Genomic DNA, 23,958 nt, shown 5'->3' on the forward strand with positions numbered 1-23,958 from the left:
GCAATTAAAAAGAACTGATTACTAAAAATCACACAAACCCGAAACACAGAAAAAGGGAAATGTATTTGGAAAGTGGAAAGACATTCATGCTTTAGAAAAATTGTATAAAGAGGCTATTTCCATCTAATTGTTGTATACTCAATTTGCCAATGATGACAATTTGCATGTTTAACTGAAAAGAAAATAGCAAACAACAGCTGAATGTAAATGAACATTTTTGGTTGTTTCTTTTAATGGGCAGGTAAAACAGTTACACAAAACCAAATATTGAACACAGAGAAAATAACTATCAGCATTCAATTTATTGTTTAGCCAGTAATTGTGGGAGTTGCCCCTAAATATGTACATATATATACAAATACTTTGTGAAAAGCTATGCAAAATGTGATGTGTATGGGAGAGAATAAAACCTTAAGGTTATAGTTCTAAGCTGTGTGACAATTTTGGCTAAAGTTTAACTTTAGCCAAAATTTGTCTATTCTCAAGGGCATAGTGATTGGAAAGTCCAATGTTAAATCATTAGTGCTGAGTTGTAATGCCAAGAAACAAAACAAACAAACAAAAAATGGAACGTAAGTAGGAATAAGAAACTCGACTAAAGTGATTGAGGCTGGCTTGAGAGTGGATAATTGGTATAAAAAAATTAATTTAGACACAGGTTAAAATTTGTATTACCCTGTCTCCCCAGGATCTCTGCTCAGGTTGTATGCTGTAGGTGGAATGCTGTGAGGACTCTGCCAAGTGGGGACTCAGGGAGGGAAAATGGCCTTTATTGAGATATAGAGATGCAAGTATCAAATGGATAAAATGAACAGATGCAACTGAGATTAAAGAGTATGGAGTTGGAGAGTGCCTGGGTGGCTCAGTTGGTTGAGTGACTGCCTTCAGCTCAGGTCATGATCTCAGAGTCCCAGGATCAAGCCCCACAACGGGCTCCTTGCTCAGCGGGGAGTCTGCTTCTCCTCTGGCCCTCTCCCCTCTCCTTTCTCATGCTCTCTCCCACTCTCTCTCTCTCTCTCAAATAAATAAATAAAGGCTTTAAAAAAAGAAAGAATATGGAGCTGGTCTCTGCTCCTTTGCAGCAGTTCACACTCCTCCAGCCCTATTTTGACAACATTCATAGGTCTGGATGCACCAGCCCTTCCCTTAATGTGACAGATGTTGGGGTCTAACCAACTTTGTACTGGCAGCTGTGTAATATGGTGGGCCAGGTGTACCATCTGCCCCTTCAGTAATCATGACTGTGCCAGCACCAGCCAAATCCCTGGCACAATGAGAGGTCCAAGCCTTGTGGTTACAGCCATCCAACTTGACATGTCCTGTGGCCTCACCCACCTCAGCCTTCTACTTGGATTGCTTACCTTCAACATCAGATGGAGCTGATTTCAATAGCATTTTGTAAGAAGTAAACCAACAGACAATTGGTCTTAGAGAACTGAATCTTACCAGGAAGGAATCAGAAGTAAAGGGAGACTTGATTCTACAACTAAGAAACAAATGTCATTTGGGCAAAAACACCTATGCCTCAGGGCTAGTTCCACAATGAGAAAAAGAGGAATTGAGTAACATGCAGAGGATGACACAGCTTGTAAGTGATAAATCAAGCCAGGTGGCCTCAGTCTGATACCTGATTCTTTAAGCATGGAATTGGGCAGCAAGTTCAGGTTCAGGGCTTTTCACAGCATGCTGGGCTCACCTCTGCCATGCCCCTGTCACACGTTATTTTTTTTATCTATCTTTCCTGCTAAAAGTAAGCTCCTAAAGACAGAGGCTGTTATATCTTTTCATCAGGTCAAGTAATAAGTAACTCGTTTTTGTAGGTGGTGGTGTTTTTTTTTACTAGGTTACTCATTTCAATGCATTCTTTCCTCAGTCTGCAGAGTTCTAGCACAGTTTGTTCTATCCTCAGCCATGTCCATTTTGGAGATAAGTGACTTCTATGTTCATGGTGAAATTCTTAGCTATACAACAGCCTTGATGCCCATACCTGTGGCATCATCCTCCAAATAGAAGAAACACTGATTTCCATCCAGTGCCTATATTCTAGAAATATGCTGTGTTAGGAAATCAAGATCACTACACTCTATCGTCATAGTCCATATATCTCTGTATTTTAAAAAATCACATGGTCTTTTCAAAGTCAACAGATACATAGCAATTACTATGTGCTATTTCTATTAACTTATATAATCCACAACAACACTTTATGACAGATACCATTATGGACACTCCATTTTAAAGAGAGAAAAGGGGAGACAAAGGGATCAGTCAACAGAGGAGGTATTTCAACCCAGATTGTCAACCTCCCATCTATGCTCTCAATTCCTGCCCTATGTAGGTATATTTCTCCACAATACATAAATTCCAGCTGCCACTTGGACTGCAAGCCTCTTCAGGAAAGGGGTTATAGTGTATTCGAAGAACACTGAAGATAAAGTGCTGTGACCCTGAATAACCATGTGACCTTTGATGAGTCACTTAGCCTTTCTGGGTTGATTATAATATTTGAAGATCCCCAAGAGTCTTTCTTCAATGAGTATTTACAACACACGAGACACTCTCTAGGAAACATGTAGCATATTTGAGGCCCTCAGTACATTTAGTTTTTCCCAACTCCAAAATTCTATAACGCGTTGAAATATTGCATTATTCTCCCAGACCAAAGAGTGGAAGGATAAAATAGACTTTAGTAAATACAAGTTATGCAATGAATACATTTCTGGGGATTCCTGGATCCAATTCCAAATTGTGGGTTGGGAGGTGGTGAGAGGACGTGGCACTTCCCACAGAACACTAAGCAATTCTCAGACACCAGCAGTGCGTCCTAGACTTCAGTTCAGTTCTAACACTGTCTACCTGGAGATGGCGTCAAATCCCACAAGGTGTGGGTTCAGTCTTACAAGACTGCACTTCCTTCATATGCATTATCAGCCCAAGCCCTTACCTGTGCTTCTGACCCTTCGGTTACAAATTAGAGGTTCCAAAGACTTCCTCCTGAGTTGGACTCCAACTCAGGATGCCATTTGCAAGCCTGGGTTGTTCTGATACTTCTTTTTTTTAATTAATTATTATGAAGGTATTTATTTAAATTCCAGTTAGTTTACATACAGTGTTATATTAGTTTCAGGTGTACAATATGGTGATTCAACAATTCTACCCAGCGCTCATCCCAAGTACAGTCCTTAATCCCCATGACGTATTTCACCCACTCCCCACCCACCTCCTTCTGTTAACCATTAATTTGTTCTCTATAGTTAAGATTGTGTTTCTTGGTTTGCCACCTTCTCTCTTTTTTTTTCACTTTGTTTTGTTTCTTAAATTCCACATATGAGTGAAATCATATGGTATTTGTCTTTCTCTGATTTATTTCACTTAGCATAATTGTCTCTGCCTCCACCCATGTCCCATGTCATCATTCTGACTGACAGACTATAAATTAGAGGTTCCACAACCTCCTCCTTAGGTTCAATTAATTTGCTAGACAAGCTCACAGAACCCAAAGAAACATTTTACTTACTAGACCACAAGTTTACCACAAAAGGACATAATTTAGGAAGAGCCAGATAGAAAAGATGGATAGGGCGCTACATGGGAAAGGGTACTTAGCATCAGTGAGATCTCCAGACACATCACTCTCCCAGTGTAATAACACTCCAGCCAGTCTTAAAGGTTAACCTGCTTCAGGGTAACATACTCCTTCCTTGCTAACCTGAGGTCCTTGATCTGTAACAGAATTAATTTACTTTCTTTGAGATTTGCAGACCACTGGACTTGGGGAATGAAGGACCAGAATGCTCCCAGGCCACAGAGGCCAGAAAGTCTATTTGAAACTGCCGTGGCTTTCTGATTAGCCCAGCAATCTTTTAGCAAAATGCTTTTCTTTTTCAAGGTCACACAGATAACTTTATTGACCTCCTTTTGTGGGCTCTAGATCTTGCCCTCCTTTGAAGAAAGAACAGAGTACTCTTGCACAACCAGACCTGGGTACCAAGGAACCAGACTTTCTTGTATGACCCCCCACCCCAGGGACTAAGGAACTAGAACTTCTTGCACAACCTCCCAACACAAAGATAACTCTGTAGCTGGTATCATGGAGTCTACAGGTAATCATGAAGTGCCATAGACCATTGCACTCCCTTAACTGATTAAACCCCTTTAAAAAAAATCTCTGCACCAGGGAGAAACCTCAGAGTTGGTCCTTGGCCAAGAGTACACTTTCTCTGCAGGTGGCCAACCTCCTGAATAAAATTCATATTCCCTTCCAGTCAAAACTAGTCTAGTGAGTATTGTTATTTCGAGCAATGGGCAACTGAACTTGGGTTTGGGTAACACCAGCAGCTCCACGTGTTCACCAACCTGGAAGGTCTCAGAACCCTGTCCTTTTGGGTTTTTATGAAGCTTCATTACATAGGCATGGTTGATTAAACCAGTGATCACTGGCTGATCCTTCCTACCCCCTCTGGGAGATCTGTGAGACTGAAATTTTGAACCCTCTAATCACATGGTTGGTTCTCCCAGTGATGAGTGACCAGTCCCCATCCTCAGGTGATCTAGGGGCATTCCAAAAGTCACATTATCATAACAAAAGACATCACATCTTTAACCTGCCATCAATTAAGATATTCCAAGGGTTTTAGGACCTCTGTTCCAGAAAGGGGACAAAGACCAACTATATATTTCTCATTACAAATCATAATTTCATGATTTTTAAAATGGAGAATTCAGTACAAAAAAGAATATGTCAACTCAAACTTTTGATATCCTTGATGTCAAGGGTTTATTTTTTATCATTGCCTTCTCAGTGCCTGAGCTGATGCCATGAGCATTGTAGATGATCAATAATTATTTCTTGAGTGAATGAACAAAAGGTAAAATTGGAACTGTTTTTTATTGTTTTTAACAATTACCACTTTGAATCATGTGGGCAATTGGAAGAACATTTTGAATAACACAGACTTATAAAAAAGAAAAAATATAAGAACAACAGGAAAATTAGGGTAGGATAAAGAACATACATCAGACAAATTCCATTTCCTTTTTTTTTAAGATTTATTATTTTGGGGGGGTGCAGAAGGAGGGAGTGAATCTCAAGCAGACTTCCTACTGAGTGTAAAACCCATGTAGGGCTCAATGCTAGGACTCTGAGATCATGACCTGAGCCAAAATCAAGAGTCAGACACTTAACTGACTGAGCCACTCAGGTGTCCCAACTTTTTTAAAAATAAGTATAAAAAATGAGCTTTTTCTTATATATGTGCATGCCTTTCATCTTACTGAAGGGGAGCAGAATATGTCACTCCAAATATGACACTTTGGTACATTGATTACTTTGAATTAAGTTACTTGAGAAGCAGTCAGTGCAAAAAGGTTACTCTAACAGTCCTTAGTCCTCCTGAGAGCAGGAAATAACTCCCATGTGCAAGGTAGCCTCTCTTTACTAGGAGGAAATGGGACATCCTTATCATAAGCAATTTAAGTCCCAGAAGACTGCATAAACAAAATTAGTTACTTCCTTACTAATTTCCTACCTCAAGCTCAAACTTCTTTGTCATGATTCTTCACAAATATGTTTTCTTTATCTAAGTACAAAAAAGCATAAAACCCTGCCTGCTCTGTTCACTTTTTCAATTCTCATATTTTTAATGTATATAGATTTTTTTTTAAACTGTCTATGTTGGGCACCTGGGTGGCTCAGTCAGTTAAGCATTTGCATGCAGCTCAGGTCATAGTCCCAGGGTCCTGGGATCAAGCCCAGAGTAGGGCTCCCTGATCAGTGAAGAGACTGCTTCTCCCTCTCCCTGCCCCCTGCTTATGCTCTCTCTCACTATCTCTCTCCCTCTCTCTCTCTCAAACAAATAAATAAAATCTTTAAAAAAAACTAATAAAATTTTCTTTTTAAAGTTAGTTTCCATTCCATTGGCTATAAGCACATTCACATGCAATGAAAAGTGGCCAAAGAATCTGCTATAGGATAAGTTAGAAACTATTGAGGGCCAAGTTACAGAGAAAATTTCAAGCCTCAATATTCTCTTTATTGATCTGTAGGTGAGATGGTGATCATTATAAAATTGCCTAACATTCCAAAAAGTATGGCTCAGTTGTAATATCAGGCAATACATGGATAAACAACAAGATCTTTCTCAAAAAGTAGTTGTGAAATTTTCACAAGTTAATCCATGTAAAGTGCCAGCCACAGTAAGAGCTCAATAAAAATGTGCTACTACAACAACTAGTTATCTGTTGGGTGACCAAGATGAGGGATGAACATCCCTATATGGGATGCCAGCCATGAGAAAGTCTGCCTCCAAGTAATTAACTTGGTACAATGTCGTGGTTCTTCATCTGCAAAGACTATTTGGTGGTAAAAATAAATTATAGGTGATGGACTTCACAAGACTTAGAACACTGACTTATTGGCCATTTCAGAATTTGATGTTATTGGAGAAACATCTTCACAAGGTAGAGCAAACGAAGTAAGGAAAAAATGAAATACAATTTTTTGACATATGCAATAGATCTCTTGCCCTGAGATGGGGGATGGTGAAGCAGGCAGTAAAAATGCAGAAGGTATCCAATACTCAAATGTTGAATGGGGAATAATGTTTCCCAGACAAGGCGTTGGGAAATGATAGCAACTGTCATGCTGCTTCCTCTCTCTCCAGACAATGGTAAAAGCAGGAGGCTTTAAAGACCTAGCCTGAAATACTTTCACCACATTGTATGACTTTGGGCAAGGTACTCAAACTCTAGAGGCCTCAGTTTCTTTATTCATAAAATGGTAACAGTAGCAGCAGGGGTAGTAGTGATGCATGTATGCATTAAAGGATTGCAGCTACCTTCTAATTGCAGCACTATTAGAAATACTGGAGGTGAGGGACACCTGGGTGGCTCAGTCAGTTAAGCATCTGACTCTTGATTTCACCTCCAGTCATGGTCTCAGGGTTGTGAGATTGAGTCCCATGACCAGCTCCAAGTTGAGCGTGGAGCCTGCCTAAGATTCTCTCTCTCTTTCTCCCTCTGCTCCTCTCTGCTCATGCTGTCTCTTGAAAGAAAGAAAGAAGAAAGAAAGAAAGAAAGAAAGAAAAAGAAAGAAAGAAAGAAAGAAAAGAAAGAAAGAAAGAAAAAAAAAAGAAAGAAAGAAAGAAAAGAAAGAAAGAAAAAAAAAGAAAGAAAAAGAAAGAAGAAAGAAAGAAAGAAAGAAAGAACGGAAGGAAGAAAGACTATAGGTGAAGTGCCTACAATCTCCAAAGACTAATAAACTGTAGTTATTGTGTTACACTGAAAGCTGAGGTTCTAGTTCTGGCTCTACTGTAAAATAGGTACATGATGTGGGGACAGTCACATTACCTAACTGGACCTCAGTTTTTGCATATAACAGATGAAGTCTGACCAATCCTGTAGAGTCTCTGTACCTAGAAAAGTTCAAAGGATGAGAATTATGGTAGAACAGCTGCTATAACCATTCAATATTTAAAAGGCCTTTAGATAGTCTTCAAGGACTAAGAAATATGAATTCCAGTTCTGAACTACCTTTCCCACAGGGTTCCTAATTTTATCCCATAATATGACACTATGTGTCCATAAACGCACATGACTTACACATGCATAAACCAGGGTATACTTTAAGTGTCTTGTGACTACTAGCTCAATAACTAAGAATAATTGGGGCATTCAATATTTAAGGGAGTTCCTTGGGGTTTTACCCTGAGTGACAATGAATATGAATATAAATCATATTGATATATATCAATTGTGACTATTGGCATTTGGAAATTTTGAGTAAATCTCAATCTTTACTCAGTAAAGATTTAAAACTGGCACACATTTAAAAAGGCCCAGTATAGGGCGCCTGGGTGGCTCAGTTGGTTAAGCGACAGCCTTCGGCTCAGGTCATGATCCTGGAGTCCCGGGATCGAGTCCCACATCGGGCTCCCTGCTCGGCAGGGAGTCTGCTTCTCCCTCTGACCCTCTTCCCTCTTGTGCTCTCTATCTCTCATTCTCTCTCTCTCAGATAAATAAATAAAATCTTCAAAAAATAAAAAATAAAAAAATAAAAAGTCCCAGTGTATTAATAGTTCTTCTATTTGTGATTTAATAAGAAGATAATAAAAGATAATTCGATTTGTAAATGGTAAATAAGACCCAAACTTAGTTTACCTTCCCTGCTTCAAATGCTAGTTCAAGTTTGCTGTTTAGTATTTCTTTATTCACAAATGTTCAGGAAATTTTCACCACATTTTTCCATTTGTGTAATGTCCTATGATTTAATATAATGGATGAACTCAGGACATGCTGCAGTGTCCCAGCCCACCTCTGGGAAGATCAGTCACTTCTCGGGAAATTTTACTTACATTCAATAGCTGACCAATTATAACCATCAATATAAAATTAAGTTGGTATTTTAGTGGTTAAATTAGAACTTATTTCAAGAGTGGCTGTTGATAATAGCCCTCCCAAGTGAGTGCAATGATTCAATCAGTGATAAGGTCAAAAAACATTACATTTTAAAATGCTGAGTTCTAGTTTATAATATGCTATCAAACGTGTATTTGGCTCATTATCTAGGGAATGTTTCCTGTTATTTTCATATGTAATTCTGTCTAATATTACATGGTGATTATGGATCTCCTCAACCTGAGGAGAGGTCCTTGCCTTTTTATTCTTTGTTATCATATCACTGCATTTGAAGCAGCTTACCCAGCACCCAGCAACAGTGTAAGCATTCAGAAAAAAAAAATCCTGAAATTTTACTAGGATGACCAAATATGATGACATGGATTTTATCTTCTAACTCTTGACTTCTTAAGAGAATTGCTAAGTTATTCCATGGTTCTAGTAAGAAACACAGTGAAACCATCTCCCAAAGATGAAAAGCCATTTTTCACTTTTTAAAACCCTTGAGACTGCCTACATACTACCTAAGAAAACATTTTGCTATGGTGAACTATTCTTGAATTCAACTTTAAAAGCAATTATGTATAGGGAGACATCATGTATACATCGGCATAAAGCCATGGCATTTTTAGACTGTACATAGAGAACCCCTTTTATAGCAGTTTTAAGGATCTTCAGGGCTCCTTGTTGGCAGCTGGAGTGCTGTTTTTAGAAGGTGTTGGTGATTCTGATGGTCTGCCCCTGCTGGCTTTCCATACCGAGAACAAGGTTAAATGAAAGGCTGAGGAGAAAAACAAGTCAGTCCAAAAGTTGAAAAACACAGAAAACTTAGGCAAGTATTTAGAGAGAGTAGTACTTAACAGACAGACGCCCAAATCAGAGACCAGTCTTGTTATCAGGCCCTGATACTAGATCTGTGATGTTAAGGGATTTATTTATATTCTATAAAATTTAGTTAACTTATCAGTAACACAAATTAATATTACCTTCCTCATTGGATTATTGTTAGATATGATAATATATGCAGATTTATTTACTCTGCATTTTTTTTTTTAGATAAAGAAAGAAAGGAACATTGATGTTAGTAATTCCAGAGAGAATTTTCTCGAGTGACCATACTTTCATGGGAAGCCTTTCATCATTTGAATTCTGATCTTCACTATGTATACACCAGGGTATAGAAAGTTGTGAAACCTCTCTGCCCTACATTTGGTCCCCTTCAAGATTTACATCAGAGGCTGAATGAAAGCCCTACTAGATATATGGATGACAAAACACTGATATAAATAATGAATTCACTGGAAGGCAAAATCAACAGGCCGGACAAATGGCACCCAAAAAAGTTGAAATCTAACAGGAATTGAGGTAAATATCCACATTTGATTCCTATCCAAAAAAAAAAAAAAAAAAAAATGAACTACGCACGTGCAAGAGAGAGAAAATGGGTTCGTGTGAAAATCCGAGGGTGCGTGAATTAACCGTAAGCTCTCTCTATGGAGACATCACTACTATTACTACATTAGTGGGGCCTGAAACCTCATCATAGAATTGTTGCTGCTGTTTACCATGCCATGGAAACTATTTGTCCCGCCCTATCTACCCACTTCTACTTCTATTTTATAGATTAGGATGTGTGAGTGTTACATATATAAGAGGCTGCATTAGATGCTTTTCCTCTTCGGGAAATATCACCTAAGCTGGAGGAGCAAGAACTTGAAAAAGTAGCAGAAAGAGTCAAAGAAACCTATGTTTGAATTCATGTACTTAGGTACATACAGAGATCCGGCTTCTACTAGCTTTGTGCCTTGGCCAAGTTCTCTCAGGAACTTCTCTGAGCCTCAGTTTTCCCCTCTGTAAAATGGAGGTGATGATACCTAGCCTATAGTATTCTTGTGACTATTCTACTGATGTATTTCAAGTTTTCAGTAGGCACTTTACAACACTTAACTGCCTTCCCACGCCCTCACAGAAGGTAGCTGCTGAGAACATAAAATGATTTACTCACAATTCAGTGATTTATTTTTTTTTCTATCATCCCCATAATTCTTCCAGCTCTGTCCATTGTATTCAGTGATTTAATAATTTTATTTAAGGTCATTATTTTCAAAATCAGGGATGTACATTGTCCTTATCACGGGAGGCAACACCTTAAGGTTAACACACCTTGAAGTCTTGAATCTCACTGTAAGCATCACATTGAAATGGCAAATAATCAGTGTACAGAGAAGATTGACCATGATAGTGAAAGATATAGACCCTAGATATAGAATAATTGAAGAACTAAAAAATAGCCTAATTGGGAAATTAAAATGCAGGATGCAGAGAGAAATAAAGGTTGTCTTCAAATACTCTCAGGGATATCATACAGAAAGTTTAGTCTATTGCTGCAAAAGGCAGAAGCAGAAACCAAGATTGAGTATTACCAAAGCACTGCTTTGGGTTCACCCTAAATAGGAATTATTTACCATAAATAAGAATTTAGGAATGCCTGGGTGTCTCAGTCGGTTAAGTGTCTGCCTTCAGCTCACGTCATGACCCCAGGGTCCCCCCCCATGAGCCCCATGTCAGGCTCCCTGCTCAGCAGGCAGGGGAGCCTGCTTCCCCCTCTCCCTCTGGCCCTGCTCATGCTCTCTCTCTCAAATAAATAAATAAAATCTTTAAAAAAAGAAATTAGAGCTGACAAAGCTGAGGGACTAAATAACAATTTGTCAGATATGCTGCAGAGATGTCTCTGCATTGGCTTGAAGGTGACAGTATTCATTTCTCATATATCATATGTGAATATACAGATATGAAAATAATCCATTTCCAATTATAAGACTGTGTGAGTCTATTATTTTATGATGGATGACACAGAGATTCTTGAGACTTATAAAAAGGGTAACTGAAGGCAATTACACAATCTCTTTGGATCACTTGAAACATATACTTGTAAGTGATGTGGCTATGCCTCAAGTACCTTACCTCTGAAACAGCAGGACCCCAGCCCTCTCTCAAAGTGTCTCCAAATTATATCTAAGAGTAACCAACAGCATGCTTCACTTATATTGAGTCAAACCTATCAGCAGCAGATACCAAGTGTCTGTATACACATCTGATCTGTATACACATCTATCAAGCAAATCAGAGTATCCTGACAGCACTCACGCCAGTCACGGTGACACCATGTCCATGAATACTACACTGGGGGGTTTCTGATGCTGCGTTCCATGTCTCTGGCTTCCATGAGGAAGCAAGGCCAATTTCCACATCTCTAGACCCTTCTTTGTCTCTTGGGGCCTGGAGCAGCTATGCCCAGGCCCAGAATCTCTCAAAGTCCCAATTTAATGACATCAGTCTCTACCTCTGTTGCTCAGTCTCTATCCTGACTGTTTAAAGCCAAGCCAAGGGGCCAACTGGGAATAGTCTGCACATCCCCTTCACCCTTCTTCTATCTCCCTCTCTCATCCCTTTTTAATCCCCTGAGTCTCTATAAACCACATAAGACAAATTCTGTTTCTAGTTCTCAGTCACTAAACCAAAACATCAATGCATACAACCAATTTGGCTGGGTGTAGATTAATGTTGGGAATGGGAGCAGGCAGTATGTCAGTGGTAATATTTAGAAAGGGAGAAATTATTATTTCAGCAGCAACTAGCCCAAATGCCCTGTTCCACATTTTTTTAAAGGGAAAGGCAGATTGTAAACCCTTTTAAGATAACTTCAAATACACTAGCATTATAATTCTACAGAGTTTTCTTTCATGAACTATAGAAATAGGCCATTAAATTTGCATGTCTAAGGGAACTTTTCATTAATCACTTTCCTTAAACACAATTAGTATGGTCAGCCCATGTAACTGTAAGAAAAAGGAGGACACAGTAAATGATCCAACTTTGTCTCATTGTGTGAATTAGAGAGGAATAAATAAGTCTTTTTTAACAGCTATACCTATATTCTAATCTGACTTTATAATACAAAACAGCAAATTGCACTGACCCCTTTTTAAGGCCCTTATCTGCTTTATCTCCAGATGCAGGAGTATTCTGGTCTTAAATAGAGACTGATTTAAGAGTCTCCCTAGAGGAAAAAACTGGAGATAAAATAGTTAATATTCCTATAATAAAGGAATAGTATACCCCAGAAATAAAAATTACATATTTTCTGATGCCAGCTCTGTGTCTAATTAGTACCATAATTTTGGAAACTTATTTTACATTTCCGAGCTTCAATTTCATACTCTGTAAAGCTAAGGTATTGGATGCCTGACATTCCCTCTAGTTCTAAAAAAAAAAAAAAAGAAAAAGAAAAAAAAAGTTTATTATTCTAAGCCACAAAGGGGTTTTTGGGGTTTATATACAGAAACATTTTGATTTCTATGTTTCTTTTTGCAGAGAAAGAAGGATACTTTTTTTATCTCTCATCTTCCTACTCCCATGAAGTTAATTAAACTCAGTTAAACATTTATTATGTTTAACAAATGTTTTCAGTGTCTAGAGTATTGCTTTGACAATTACATGATAAAATACATTGTTGCCATAATTTTTAAAAAGTAGAGCCCCTTCTTTCTACCAGGTTTATCAGAGTTGGTATGCAGTGGCTAGTCCAAAGACAAGATTTCCAAGAACAGAGAAGAGTTCAGATTTAAGAAACAGAGTTTCTACTTAAATATTCCACTGACTAGCTGTATGAGCTGGGGCAATGACCTTAATTACTATCTCCCAAAATCTCCATCCATGAGTTACGACTGTTTTCTCTGTCTTACTAGCAGCCTTGCTTTAAAGATCAAATGAAATATTTATTTAGCCAAACGTAAATACTGTTTACTTCTAAACAGTATGGAATCATGTTTAAAATGATGTTATTTATAAAGCAAATAGTGTCCCACCCAAACCTTTAAATGGTGTTCACTTTGTGAGAACGTTATTTGAAATGTTTTACAAACATCAACTCCTTTAATTTTCAAAACAACCTGGCGAGTTGGACTATTATTATCCACAATTTATAAATGAGAAAACTGAAACTCGGAAAGGTTAAGCAACTTATCCAACCTTTAACAGCTTATCAGTAGCTGAACTAGTTTTAACACAATCGGTCTGGATCTGGACTCCATTCCTGTAATGCCTGTCTTATGCTGTTCTCACTTTGAAAACTCGGACATGTTGTACAAATGTCGGGCACTATTATTATTGTTGTTACTACTCCTACTATTATTATCATTATCATTATTATTATTACTTCTTGTCTGATTTGTCCTTCTGGAACTGAGAGTAACAAATTGAAGGTTTACAATGGTGTGTCAGGGGTGTACTCCAAGCCTTAGCATAAGCCATAGGTGATTTTTTAGGATATTTGAGGAACAAAAATCAAGTAATTAAACTGATAAATTATATAAAGCTTTGCTTTTATATTAAAATAATCACAAACATTTTTAGAGAATAAAACAAAATTCATAACTTTTATGACAAAGCATGAAATTTCAAATAATCTTCAAGTATAAAGCAGACAGCTAAATCCCCATTAGGGGCACATGTACTGATGTACTGAGTTTCAATTTCCCCTGACACCCTTTCTTTACATCTTTTTGTTAAAGAAAACAAAAGAAAATAATAGTTGAGTACGTGTGTTGTTTCTGTCAGGTTAATAAAAGTGCATCTTCCCTAACAGTTCCTTCTCTTGTTCAGCTTATTCTGGTCTGTTTTAACAAAAACATATGTATTTTTTATTGTCTTGAATTTTTTCCCCATAGATCTCAAGACAGCCTGGGCTTGGGCTATCCTAACCGTACTGCTGCAGACCTGTCTACTCTGTTTCAGGACTTCCGTTCCCACTCTCAGGTTAGTGATCTCAGTGACCTCTCTGTGTCAATCCCTCCTGTTTTTTATGTTATTTTCGGTGCTGATATCAGAGGGCTGTGTGTAGTCAAATTGTTCTCTTTTCTTTTTCTCTTGCATAGAATTATCAAAATTTTGTCAGAATTCCACTCTAGAAGATCCCATCATTCTTTTATATCAAAATGTATTTCAATTTGATTATGTAATTATAAAATTAATGTAGGCTCACTGTAAAATTGTTTTTCAATAATGCAGAAGTTTAGAGGGGAAAAAGGATAAATTGCCCCTGTGCCCGTACCAATTCCAATTCTATACCCAGAGGTAGCTCTCATTCATACTTAGATGGTTCGGTATCATTTTCAAGACATTTATTGGGAAAGCCATCAAGAGGAAATGACCACTAGTTACCTGCCAGCTGACCTCAGGGCAACTGGAGGCTTCTCAACACCCGCAGTCCTTGGAACATACATTCTACCCACCATTCCCACAGTGCGGGCTATTCCAAGAACACAGCCTGGAGAGTAAGATGTTACTGAATCGAGACTGACGATGTGCTGAGCCCAATTAAGGCCTCCGTATAAACTTTTGAGATTCAGGTGGGCGAGTGTAGAGATCTACTCATCTTGCAGCCACCCAAGACAAACTTTGTATGTAAGTGCCCTTGCTTACTGAATCGGCCACGTTCCAATTTGGAGTGGTCTGTCAGCCTCTCCTTGCCCTTCAGGTTTGGGGGCCAGTCCTGAATGTCACCAGGGAAACTCCTGAGGTTTTGAACCAATAGCATTTAAATATCGCACTTGAAGTTTAAACACCAGAAGTTTTTAAGACGTTACAGTCTGTGCTTTGATCAACATGGCATGGCATAAGTTGTCCAGGATTTACAGTCATTTATATATTTAGAGAGTTAAAGCTCTTTTTAAACCACTGAATTGTCCAAGTGTGTATTATATAGTCAAATCTTTCTTCTATTATAGTGCACCATGGATTTGAAATATCTAAATGTCGAAAATAGCATTAACCCAAAACTTGGCAAATGTTGATAGTGGATAAATGATACATATAAGGGTATCATTTTTTGGCCTTTTAAAATCTAACATATCCAGTGTGGAATTGTTTTTATGTCAGTACATCCAATTCTCCCTCACACTATTTAATAGCTGCATGATAATGCTTAGCTTGTATATCTGCTGTGGTCTGAATGGGAAATGTGTGGAGGCAGGGTTAAGGGAACCAGCAAGAGAGGGTAAAGCATCCAGGTTTTAGCAAGAGAAGAAAGTAGTCACCACCTTGAGGCCTGAGGAAACAGGAAGAGAATTTTCTTTGTTATTGGAACCTAGAGAGCTGTGGCCGTGGGTGGTGGAGGTGGGTAGGATGGAGTGAGGGTTGCTTGTCCAGACTTAACCAATGAGGTCTGGTCATAATTAGGGATGCAATCACTAGTATGGCAGAGAAGTATACTGCAATGCCCTTCCACTCTCTAATCCTGTTGGTGCTGCCATGGGCTGTGACAAACTAAAAGCCAGAGGATAAAGAAATCCCCAAGTCAGCTTCCTAGGAATCAGAACAGGGCAGAAAATGGATATAGAGGGGCAATCACAGAAAAAGAGCATTATATATGTTTAGGAATCATTTTAAATATGTTGATTGGTGAACTGTTATGTATCAGTCATTGTTTTAGGCCAAGGGGTTACAGTAATGAGTGAAACAGACCAACGTGCTGCTTTCAAAGAGCTTATAATTCTAGGGGGGATAATAATAAAGCTAACACATATCTAGTGTTTATCAGGTGCCAGGTGTTGTTCTAAGTGCTTTATGTATATTACTTCATTAAAGAAATCAATAGCATAAACTTGTTAACCATTCTATAATAATGGAACATTACAGGTTGTGTCCAATTTTCTTTTCTTTTCTTTTTGCTATTACCAACAATGACAAAATAAATTTTCTTGAGCATCCATCTTTGTGCACACATATAAATAATTCTGTGGAAAAGATACCTAGACATAAAAACTGTGGAGTCAAAGGAAAGGCAATTTTGTTAACTTAATAGACCCAGTCAAATGATTCTCCAGAAAACTGTACCAATTCACATACTCACCCATGAGAGTGGCACTTTCCCCCTTGCAAAATCCCACTGTTAGCTCACACTTCCCAATCATCCAAGCAGGAAATGGGATGCTTGTTGTTTTCATATGTGTTCTCCTGATTACCTGTAACATTGAGCATGTCTCTTTATATTTACTAGCAATTACTACAAATTGTCATGAATTACTTGTCATAATTGGATTGCTTGCCTTTTTAAAAATTATTAACATTTAAAAAATATACTAAGGTTAATAAGCTTTTGTTTTTTTTTTTTTCTTTTACAAATATTTTCTTCCCATGTGGTGCTTGTCTTCTCACTTTATTTAAGGTATCTTGCATTCTACGGTATACTTGAAGGTTTGTTAAGTTACATTTCTCAATCTTTTCTTCCATGTCCTTTGAGCTTACAGCATATTAGGAGGCCTTTTGCTATCCCAAGGGAATAAAGACATATTCTCTTTTTTTTCCTAACAATTCTATGAACTTCTAAATACAGATATTTGATTTATGTGGAGTTTCCTTTTGCGTATGATGAGTGGTAGGATTATAAAATTAATCTTTCCCATACAGGTATCCAATTGTTATGCACTATTTAGTAAACAGCAAGTCTTTCCCCCCAATTATTTGAAATACCATTTCTACTAAAAACTAAACATAATTTCTTAATGATGAATCATATTTGCAGTTCTGAGATAAATATGCTTGGTTATGTTATGTTAGTCTTTTAGCACAGTAAAGAACTTAACTGAATTTGCTGATTTAAAAAAATTGTTCTTGTGTTCATATGTGATTAGGTTTATATGATAGTCTGACGTTATTAGACTAGTGCTATAGTAGCCTTGTGATAAGTAAGAAAGCTTTAATCTTTCTCTCCACTTTGAAACAACCCAACCAACAGGAATTAGAAACAACTCTTAAGCGCCTGATAGGATTTGATTGAACTCACAATCTAAACAGATGTCGTCATTTAAAGCAGTGCTGCTTTACTTAATTTTTCTTTATCTGTTTTGTTTTGTTTTGTTTTTTGGTTTCTTTAGGTATGTTGTCTGTTCTTCAGACATTTTTTTTGACACTCATATCTTCCTAGAAAATGATTAGTTCATCTAGATTTTCAGATATGTTGCTATCTGTATGTAATGTTTTTTTATTTTTCATTCCTCCACATCTGTACTTACATCCTATTTCTTTTTCCTAATGTTGATTTTTAGTAAATTCTCTTTCCTGTTAATCAGACTTGCTAGACTTTTTAATATTTTATTCATTAATCGTTTTAAAATTTACTTTTTGGCACTTAAAATCACATATACTTTTTAAAACATTATCTGTATTATGAAGCCTGAGTTTATCGTTGTTCATTCTGCCTCTCTATGTTCTTCTTGAAATTGTTTTCTAATATCTCAAATTAAAGTCTTAATATATTTATTTTTTATCTCATTTTCTAATAAATGCACTTAAGGCTATAACTCGTCCTTTAAGAACCAATTGGGAGCGAGAATGAGAATAAGTTGTTATTCAAATATTTATCATCCTTGCTTATCTCAGAAGATCTTGAAATGGAAGTTTCGGCCGGCACTCGGGAACACTACAAACTGCATTTCAAGGTTAGGCAGCAGAACCACAGTGCAGAATTTTCAAGGGAAGTATTTATGAAACTTTAGACAACTCAAGTTCTTCACACATATCTAGGGTATAATGATCAAGAGATGAATTTGGAGAAAATTGTTGAGGAGGATTTCTCTAGATCGAACTCCGCTCTGAATCACAATTCCTCCGACTCCCACAGGAAAGAAGACGGGGCAGTGTGCCACTGCTCAGCCCCCCATCACTAGAAGGGGAGTTGGAGGTGGCTACTCAAAGTTTAACCTGTGGACCCTTCAGTTTGAGGACAGGCGCTGTACATTGGATGGAGTCTGAGTCAACATACTGGCTAAAGTGACCTCTGTGGGAGTAAAGTAGTAATTTGAAGTTTGGTAGGAAACTGCTCTTTCAAAGTCTTGGGGGAAAGACTTGCAATTTCCATGAACCAGACATCTATAGAAAGGCAGCATGGCCCCCCTCAGGTTTGTCATCCACCCATCCCAGCTATTTAGAGGCATCAATTAGCCAGGGAAAGAAAAGGAGTAGAAGAAATACCGGGGGGGGGGGGGGGGAACCAACAAGCTACCTTTGCTTAGATGTTTGCCTGCAGTAGCTTTTGACATGGAGAGGGAGAGATGTCATAAATCAAAGTTAGAGTTTTTAACAATTACATAAGACTGAACACTTCAATGGCTGAACTGAGACTATTTGACAAAATTAACAGGAATTATTTCTTTAAGGCAAATAATGGGGCTACCCAGTTAACCTGAGCCAGGAAAAGGGGAAAAATAGGCCCACTGAAGACCTGCAAAAGGCCAAGGAGATGCAAAATAGAGACGCTTTATGACTACATCCCACGAGTCATGTTTGTTCACATTGTGGTTACACTGCCTGATCTGATGATTTTTGAAAGGAAGAGTTGATGTCTCCCATTTTGGCTATGACTTCATATACTAGTCCTTACATGTTTCCTCTGGTTTGCTTTCCATATTTTAAACTTATGTGACTAGAAAAATAAAGACTCCTGAAGACTGGAAGTTCTTAAAATATACCTGTGTCATAATAAAATAGGTCTCTTTATCCAAAAAAAAAAAAATCTTCACATTAAGTACTATTTTTTCTATATTAATGTCACAGTAGTTTTTTTCCATTAAATTTTTTTATTGCTATGTTAATCACCATACATTACATCATTAGTTTTAGATGTAGTGTTCCATGATTCTTTGTTTGTGTATAACACCCAGTGCTCCACACAGAACGCGCCCTCTTCAATACCCATCACCAGGCTAACCCAACCCACCACCCCCTCCCCTCTAGAACCCTCAGTTTGTTTTTCAGAGTCCATCGTCTCTCATGGTTCAACTCCCCCTCCGATTTCCCCCCCTTCATTCTTCCCCTCCTGTTATCTTCTTTTATTTTCTTAATATATATTGCATTATTTGTTCCAGAGGTACAGATCTGTGATTCAACAGTTTTGCACAATTCACAGCACTCACCATAGCACATACTCTCCCCAATGTCTATCACCCAGCCACCCCAACCCTCTCACCCCACCCCCACTACAGCAACCCTCAGTTTGTTTCCTGAGATTAAGAATTCCTCATATCAGTGAGGTCATATGATACATGTCTTTCTCTGATTGACTTATTTCACTTAGCATAACACCCTCCAGTTCCATCCATGTCATTGCAAATGGCAAGATCTCATTCCTTTTGATGGCTGCATAATATTCCATTGTATATGTATATACCACTTCTTCTTGATCCATTCATCTGTTGATGGACATCTTGGCTCTTTCCATAGTTTGGCTATCGTGGACATTGCTGCTATAAACATCGGGGTGCACGTACCCCTTCGGGTCCCTACATTTGTATCTTTGGGGTAAATACCAGTAGTGCAATTGCTGGATCATAGGATAGCTCTATTTTCAACTGTTTGAGGAACCTCCATACTGTTTTCCAGAGGGGTTGCACCAGCTTGCATTCCCACCAACAGTGTAGGAGGGTTCCCCTTTCTCCACATTCCGCCAACATCTGTCATTTCCTGACTTGTTAATTTTAGCCATTCTGACTAGTGTGAGGTGGTATCTCATTGAGGTTTCGATTTGGATTTCCCTGATGCTGAGCAATGTTGAACACTTTTTCATGTGTCTGTTGGCCATTTGGATGTCTTCTTTGGAAAAATGTCTGTTCATGTCTTCTGCCCATTTCTTGATTGGATTATTTGTTCTTTGGGTGTTGAGTTTGATAAGTTCTTTATAGATTTTGGATACTAGCCCTTTATCTGATATGTCATTTGCAAATATCTTCTCCCATTCCGTCGGTTTCTTTTGGTTTTGTTGACTGTTTCTTTTGCTGTGCAAAAGCTTTTTATCTTGATGAAATCCCAATAGTTCATTTTTGCCCTTGCTTCCCTTGCCTTTGGCGATGTTTCTAGGAAGACGTTGCTGCGGCTGAGGTTGAAGAGGTTGCTTCCTGTTTTCTCCTTTAGGATTTTGATGGACTCCTGTCTCACATTTGGGTCTTTCAACCATTTGGAGTCTATTTTTGTGTGTGGTGTAAGGAAATGGTCCAGTTTCATTCTTCTGCATGTGGCTGTCCAATTTTCCCAACACCATTTATGGAAGAGACTGTCTTTTTTCCACTGGACATTCTTTCCTGCTTTGTCAAAGATGAGTTGACCATAGAGTTGAGGGTCCATTTCTGGGCTCTCTATTCTGTACCATTGATCTATGTGTCTGTTTTTGTGCCAGTACCATACTGTCTTGATGATGACAACTTTGTAATAGAACTTGAAGGCCGGAATTGTGATGCCTCCAGCTTTGCTTTTCTTTTTCAACATCCTCTGACTATTCGGGGTCTTTTCTGGTTCCATACAAATTTTAGGATTATTTGTTCCATTTCTTTGAAAAAAGTGGATCGTCTTTTCATGGGGATTGCATTGAATGTGTAGATTGCTCTAGGTAGCATTGACATCTTCACAATACTCTTCCAATCCATGAGCATGGAAGGTTTTTCCATTTCTTTGTGTCTTCCTCAATTTCTTTCATGAGTATTTTATAGTTTTCTGAGTACAGATCCTTTGCCTCTTTGGTTAGATTTATTCCTAGGTATCTTATGGTTTTGGGTGCAATTGTCAATGAGATCAACTCCTTAATTTCTCTTTCTTCTGTCTTGTTGTTGGTGTATACGAATGCCACTGATTTCTGTGCATTGATTTTATATCCTGCCACTTTACTGAATTCCTGTATGAGTTCTAGCAGTTTTGGGGTGGAGTCTTTTGGGTTTTCCACAAAAAGTGTCATATCATCTGCAAAGAGTGAGAGTTTGACTACTTCTTTGCCGATTTGAATGCCTTTGATTTCTTTTTGTTGTCTGATTGCTGTGGCTAGGACTTCTAATACTATGTGGAATAGCAGTGGTGATAGTGGACATCCCTGCCGCATTCCTGACCTTAGGGGGAAAGCTCTCAGGTTTTCCCCATTGAGAATGATATTTGCTGTAGGTTTTTGATAGATGGCTTTTATGATATTGAGGTATGTACCCTCTATCCCTATACTCTGAAGAATTTTGATCAAGAAAGGATGCTGTCTTTGTCAAATGCTTTTTTGCATCTATTGAGAGGATCATATGATTCTTGTTCTTTATTTTCTTAATGTACTGTATCACATTGATTGATTTGCGGATGTTGAACCAACCTTGCAGCCCAGGGATAAATCCCACTTGGTTGTGGTGAATAATCACTTTAATGTACTGTTGGATCCTATTGGCTAGTATTTTGGTGAGAATTTTTGCATCCATGTTCATCAAGGATATGGGTCTGTAATTCTCCTTTTGGATGCGGTCTTTGTCTGTTTTTGGGATCAAGGTAATGGTGGCCTCATAAAACGAGTTTGGAAGTTTTCCTTCCATTTCTATTTTTTGGAACAGTTTCAGAAGAATAGGTATTAATTCTTCTTTAAATGTTTGGTAGAATTCCCCTGGGAGGCCATCTGGCCCTGGGCTTTTGTTTGTTGGGAGATTTTTGATGACTGCTTCAATTTCCTTAGTGGTTATAGTTCTGTTCAGGTTTTCTATTTCTTCCTGGTTCAGTTTTGGTAGTTGATACATCTCTAGGAATGTATCTATTTCTTCCAGGTTATCTAATTTGCTGGCATATAGCTGCTCATAATATGTTCTTGTAATTGTTTGTATTTCTTTGGTGTTGGTTGTGATGCCTCCTTTTTCATTCATGATTTTGTTGACTTATCAGGGTCATTTCTCTTTTCTTTTTGATAAGTCTGGCCAGGGGTTGATCAATCTTGTTAATTCTTTCAAAGAACCAGCTCCTAGGTTCGTTGATCTGTTCTACTGTTCTTTTGGTTTCTGTTTCTTTGATTTCTGCTCTGATCTTTATTATTTCTCTTCTCCTGCTGGGTTTAGGCTTTATTTGCTGTTTTTTCTCTAGCTCCTTTAGGTGTAGGGTTGTGTATTTGAGACCTTTCTTGTTTCTTGAGAAAGGCTTGTATTGCTATATACGTTCCTCTTAGGACTGCCTTTGCTGTATCCCAAAGATTTTGAACGGTTGTGTTTTCATTTTCATTGGTTTCCATGAATTTTTTTAATTCTTCTTTAATTTCCTGGTTGACCCATTCATTCCTTAGTAGGATGCTCTTTAGCCTCCATGTATTTGAGTTTTTTCCAACTTTCCTCTTGTGATTGAGTTCTAGTTTCAAAGCATTGTGCTCTGAAAATATGCAGGGAATAATCCCAATCTTTTGGTACCGGTTGAGACCTGATTTGTGACCTAGGATGTGATCTATTCTGGAGAATGTTCCATGGGCACTAGAGAAGAATGTGTATTCTGTTGCTTTGGGAAGGAATGTTCTGAATATGTCTATGAAGTCCATTTGGTCCAGTGTGTCATTTAAAGTCTTTATTTCCTTGTTGATCTTTTGCTTAGATGATCTGTCCATTTCAGTCAGGGGGGTGTTAAAGTCCCCCACTATTATTGTATTGTTGTCGATGTGTTTCTTTGCTTTTGTTATTAGTTGCCTTATATAATTGGCTGCTCCCATTTTAGGGGTATAGATATTTACAATTGTTAGATCTTCTTGTTGGATAGACCCTTTAAGTAGGATATAGTGTCCTTCCTCATCTCTTATTACAATCTTTGGTTTAAATTCTAATTTGTCTGATATAAGGATTGCCACCCCAGCTTTCTTTTGGTGTCCATTAGCAGGGTAAATGGTTTTCCACTCCCTCACTTTCAATCTGGGGGTGTCTTTGGGTCTCAAATGAGTCTCTTGCAGACAGCATATCGATGGGTCTTGTTTTTTAATCCAATCTGATAGCCTGTGTCTTTTGATTGGGGCATTTAGCCCATTTCCATTCAGGGTAACTATTGAAAGATATGAATTTAGTGCCATTGTATTGCCTGTAAGGTGACTGTTACTGTATATTGTCTGTGTTCCTTTCTGATCTATGCTGCTTTTAGGCTCTCTCTTTGCTTAGAGGACCCATTTCAGTATTTCTTGTAGGGCCAGTTTCGTGTTTGCAAATTCCTTTAGTTTTTGTTTTTCCTGGAAGTTTTTATCTCTCCTTCTATTTTCAATGACAGCCTCACCGGATTTAGTATTCTTGGCTGCATGTTTTTCTCATTTAGTGCTCTGAATATATCATGTCAGTCCTTTATGGCCTGCCAGGTCTCTGTGGATAGGTCTGTTGCCAATCTAATGTTTCTACCATTGTAGGTTACATATCCTCTTCTCCCGAGCTGCTTTCAGGATTTTCTCTTTGTCTCTGAGACTCGTAAGTTTTACTATTAGATGTCAGTGTGTTGACCTATTTTTATTGATTTTGAAAGGGGTTCTCTGTGCCTCCTGGATTTTGATGCCTGTTTCCTTCCCCACATTAGGGAAGTTCTCTGTTATAATTTGCTCCAATATACCTTCTGCCCCTCTCTCTCTTTCTTCTTCTTCCCAATTATTCTAATGCTGTTTCGTCTCATGGTATCGCTTATCTCTCGAATTCTGCCCTCGTGATCCAGTAGTTATTTATCTCTCTTTTTCTCAGCTTCTTTATTTTCCATCATTTGGTGCCCTATATT

The sequence above is a fragment of the Zalophus californianus genome, chromosome 7, assembly GCF_009762305.2.
Source record: "Zalophus californianus isolate mZalCal1 chromosome 7, mZalCal1.pri.v2, whole genome shotgun sequence".
Classification (NCBI taxonomy): Eukaryota; Metazoa; Chordata; class Mammalia; order Carnivora; family Otariidae; genus Zalophus; species Zalophus californianus.